At 47.0% G+C, this 5,234-nt stretch overlaps 1 pseudogene; it reads right to left on the reverse strand.

Moving 5' to 3' along the window:
- Positions 1-4,245: 4,245 nt before the first annotated feature.
- Fxc1-ps1 (fractured callus expressed transcript 1, pseudogene 1) lies at positions 4,246-4,923 on the reverse strand (annotated as a pseudogene).
- Positions 4,924-5,234: the final 311 nt, after the last annotated feature.

The raw sequence follows: 5,234 nt of genomic DNA on the forward strand, positions 1-5,234 counted from the left end.
AAACATTATCCATTATCTATAGAAAGAAAGAAAGAAAGAAAGAAAGAAAGAAAGAAAGAAAGAGAGAGAGAGAGAGAGAGAGAGAGAGAAAGAGAGAAAGAGAGAAAGAGAGAAAGAGAGAAAGAGAGAAAGAGAGAAAGAGAGAGAGGAAGAAAGAAAGGAGGAAAGAAAGAAAGGAAGGAAGGAAGGAAGGAAGGAAGGAAGAAAGAAAGAAAGAACCATTGCTTTTTGAAATTTAATTAAATTACCCCCTCTTGGGAGGTGTCCTGCTCCCTGATTTTCTCCTTTCTTTCCGTAAGACAGAATCTCTAGAATGTGGAAACTTGCTAACTGTTCCACAGCTTTAGCCCCTAATTAAACAGTAGCCAGTAGATTACCAAGTTCTTTCTGTTCTGGCTTTGGACATATACATTGTTTCCAGTGTGAAGAATGGGCCAGGTGTCCTGAACTGCACAATGGATAGCGAGACCTTCCGCAGCCAGGGGCAGTGTGTAGCCTACCATCCTAAGTCTTCACAACTTCCCAAGCACAGAGTTGAAACAGAAAGGGAGGGAAGAAAACGGTATAGCTCAAAGGGAAGATGGAGTCCAGTACACAAGCACTGAAGTCGCTGCCTGGTGGTGGTGGTGACGCGTGCCTTTAATCCCAGCAATTGGAAGGCCGATGCAGGTAGACTCTGAGTTCGACACCAGCTTGGTCAACAGAGTAAGTTTCAGGATAGCCAAGGCAGAGTCACCCTTGTCTATGTCTGAGGGCAATACTCTGCATCTGGAATTTGTCTTGTCACAAGGGTGTTACCTCAGACCCAGGTGAAATCATTGACACAAGAGTATTTGGCAAAAGATTAGCAATTAGGGTATTTTTTTTTCTTCTCCATTACCTTCTTGTCACAGAACACTGCATAGACACTGTAATTTCTCTTTCCTACCCTTCTTCCTCCCTTTTGTGAGTTTGTATGTATGTGTATGCATATTAGCAAGTGTGGTACGTGTATATAATGTACATACATGTTTGTGCAGATATACACAACTGTGCGTGTGTGCACTGGTCAGAAGACATGGTGCTGGCTCTCCTGCTTGCTCCTGCGCTCGCTCTCTCTCTCTCTCTCTCTCTCTCTCTCTCTCTCTCTCTCTCTCTCTCTGATTCCTCTGACGCATGGACAGTCTCTCAATGAAGCTGTAGCTAGGTCAATGAAGCTGAAGCTAGGTTGGGGGCTGACAGGTCTCTCCTGCATTTCTCTCACCCTCCCTGCCCCCACAGCACTGGGATTCCATGCACACTTAGCCATGCCTAGTTGTTTACATGGGTTCTGGGGATTTGAACTGAGGTCTTCATGCTTCCTATGTATTCAACCAACCACCCAGCCTCCTTTTCTTCTTCCCTTCTCTCTCCCTCTGCCTCCCTCTGTCTCTCTCTGTCTGTCTCTCTCTCTGGTGCTACCAGGGATCAAATCCAAGGCTTTACACATGGAAACCAAATGCTCTACCTACGAGCTACACCTCTGTGCCTTCTACCCTGGTTTTAAAAATATAAAATTATATTTTAAAATTAATTAGAATAAAATTTTATATACAGGTGTGTGGGAGAGAAGGCAGGAGAACTACTAGTTTGAGGCCAGAGTAGGCTCTATACAGGGAGACCCTGTCTCAAAGCACAGAACAAAGTAAGGACAATTTTACGAGCATTGCATTTTCCCTGACTAGTATTTACTGCTGAAGAATTTGGGGATGGTTTTTAGACAGGGGTTTGTGGTAACCAGAATCTCTCTATCCCATTTAATCAGGACCAGGGATGTCCCCATAGACATTGGTGTGTAGTGGAGTTGTCTCAAGGCTCATTAAGGCCACTACCTCCTGCCTCAGACCCCGGGGGTTTCTGGGATACTCTCATTAGTGCCTGCATAAGTCATTGTGCATATGTGAAACTCTCCAGGTCTGTGGGCACTGCTGTGCCATGGCAGTGGTGCCCCTGGCTACTGCTCTGTTCCTTTCCTGACCCTGCTAAGGCTGATGTGTTTACAGCAGATGCCACGTCAGGGAGAGGGCCTGAATTAATTTCCTGCCCCGTGTTGATAAAATTCCCTGACAAAGGCAACCGAAGGAAGAAGGAGGTTATTTCAGATCACAGTCCAAGGATAAGGTCTGTTGTAGTCTACTTTGTAGAATAATTACTTATCCTAGCTAGCCCATATAGAAAACACAATCCGGGTATTTTATTTTCAAGTGGGAAGCCTAGATTAGGCAGGTTTGGATCCTTTCTAACTTAGATATCCCAGCCAAATGCCCCTTGCTACTTGCCGTTTCTTCTGGCCACGTACTCATGATCTCTCTCCTCTCATGGTGGCCTTCTCCTTTCTTTGTCTCCTTTCTTCTTTTCCTCTCTCCTGAGATCCTTCCACTCAATCTTCAAGTCCTGCCTTTCCCTCCTGTCCAATCACGGGCTTTAGCAATTGGGAAGTAAGGTTTATATAGCATCCCTTGGTGAGGACCTGCTTGCGGGGTGTGAGTGTGTGTGTGTGTGTGTGTGTGTGTGTGTGTGTGTGTGTGTGTGTAGGGATGGGGCAGGCAACCAGATCTCAGGAGCCAGTATTTAGCATTTGAATACACGGCAGCACCAGACAAACCCCCAACCCTGCTTTCTGTTGCAGTGATAAAACATTTCCCCAAAGCAGTGTGGGGAAGAGAGGTAGTTTATTTTGACTTACAGTCCCTCAGCAAGTGCAGGGGAGGCAGGAGCTATAGCAGAGGCCATGAAAGAACATTGCTTGCTTGCTCTCTCTGCCTGCTTTTGTTTTTTCTTCACTTTATTTTTAATGATGTGTATGTGGTAGGTGGGTGTGTGCAAATGAGTGCAAACTTCTTCAGAAGTCAAAGGCATTATATCCCCCAACCACCCAAAATGGATGCTGTGAATTGAACTCTGGTACGCTGGAAGTCCTGTCCATGCGGTTACCTGCTGAGCCATCTCTCCATACCCCCAGATACCTTTCTTATACATCTCAGACCCACTGACCTGGGGATGGCATCACCCACAGTGGGCTGGGCCCTCCTATATCAGTTAGCAATAAAAAATCAATATCAACTAGCATGCCCCATAGACATGCCTACAAACCAATCGTACGGGGATGGTCCTCAGTGGAGCGTCCCTCTTCCCACACTGACGGCTGAGATTAGTCATTGCACAGCCCCTTGTGTGTGTTGGGGGGTCCCAGTCACTGTTCTATTGCTGTGAAGAGGCAACTTATAAATGAAAGCATTTAACTGGGGACACATCTGATCAGAAAGTTGGAGGCAGAGAGAGAGAGAGAGAGAGAGAGAGAGAGAGAGAGAGAGAGAGAGAGAGAGAGAGACTGGGCATGGCATGGGCATTTGAAACCTCAGTACATACCTCTTCCAAAACACCACGCCTCCTAATCCTTCCTGAACAGCTCCACCAACTAGGGACCAAGCATTCATATTCATATATTTTAAAGATTTATTTATTTTATGTATGTAAGTACACTGTAGCTGTCTTCAGACACACCAGAAGAGGGTATCAGACCTCATTACAGATGGTTGTGAGCCACCATGTGGTTGCTGGGAATTGAACTCATGACCTCTGGAAGAGCAGTCAGTGCCCTTAACCACTGAGCCATCTCTTCAAATGAGGGCCATTCTTACCCAAACTATGTGGGGAAGTTGTGTCCATTGTTGTGTTTTATAAAAAGATAAGGAAAGAAGGAAGGAAGGAAGGGAGGAAGGAAGGAAGGAAGGAAGGAAGGAAGGAAGGAATATGTATGTAGGAGGTGAGGTATGGTGTGGGGTGCCTCCGAGGGCACATGTATAGTAAAAGGCACATCCTAAACCCCTGTATAGCTCTAAACGCTCCTGGTTTTTACCTCAACCAATTATGGTCCCATTTGAGGCATCTCCAGAGCCACCTATCATCTCACTTGGAAAAAAAAATTTAGTAACTGTGTTCTAACCAGAGAGCCATTAAAATGGTGTATCTGTCTACCACTAAGCCACTGAATTTGTGACTCTCCCTCAAGGGGCCCAGGTGCACACATGAGTATGTAAGTCTGGCTAATTCTTTCCCTGGGCTCCTCTCTGTCTCCTCCTCCTCCTCCTCCTCCTCCTCCTCCTCCTCCTCCTCCTCCTCCTCCTCCTCCTCCTCCCCTTCTTCTTCTTCTTCTTCTTCTTCTTCTTCTTCTTCTTCTTCTTCTTCTTCTTCTTCTTCTTCTTCTTCTTCTTCTTCTTCTTCTTCTTTCACAGCACATGTTTATTGAAGGGATACATACAGATGCTGATGTAGAGCTCTTTCAGCAGCCACACAATATCCTAGGTCTCCACCTTCCTGGTTTGGGGAATTAAGTTCACAAGCTGCTCTACTCACGTTTGTACTTGTCAAGGAGTGAAATTAATCATGTAGACAGGTCACTCTGTAGGGAAGCTTCTGGTCAGCAATTTTTATATTCCTAAAGAATTATCTAGCAACCAGTTGTAGCCCATGTCTGTAATTCCAGTACCTGGGAGGCTGAGACAGGAGGATCGTATTGAAGACCAATGTGCCCACAGCAAAACCACCTTCTCTCCTGCGGTCAGGGACAGCTAGCTAGCTGCCTCATGGCGAGTCTCTGGGCTGTTCTGCAGGAACACCTGGCACGGCCGAGGCAGCCTCGTCTGCCATGCGGCGCTGGGCCAGGGCGGGCATGAGGTGCACGTAAGCGGCCATGAGGCAGTGGTTAGAATGGATGAGTTTCCCAGCACAGCTGTGCAGGCAGGCTTCCTCCTCAGCGTCCAGAGCTCGGTGGTTCAGGCTGGGCACACAGAGCTGGAAGCACAGTTCTGTCATCCGATTGTAGACCAACAGAAAGTCTCGCAAGTTTCTCAGTTGCTGCTGCTGCTGCTCCATCACGCCCAGGGCGCATGACGTACGCCACTTCCGCCCTCTCTGTCTCTTCTTAATAAACTAACTCCATTTCATACTGGCTCATTGGGAAACTTTTTTTCTGGGTCGAAGCCAAGGATCCAGGTTTATCTGAGTTGGGGCCCCTCTGTCCTAGTGGGCTTCCACAGAACCTCTCTTCAGTATGGGTGAGGGGAGCAGCCCCTCCCCACAGCGGCTCCTCAAATGTGGAAGAGTTGGTTCCGGTTGTCGTACTGAAGGCCTTTGGGTTTCATTTAAGATGGAGACCCCCATTTTCACAACCTGTTCAGCTGAGAGGAATATGGGCCACCGTTTTCCTTCCAAAG

This window comes from Rattus norvegicus, chromosome 20 (assembly GCF_036323735.1).
Source record: "Rattus norvegicus strain BN/NHsdMcwi chromosome 20, GRCr8, whole genome shotgun sequence".
NCBI classification, from domain to species: Eukaryota; Metazoa; Chordata; class Mammalia; order Rodentia; family Muridae; genus Rattus; species Rattus norvegicus.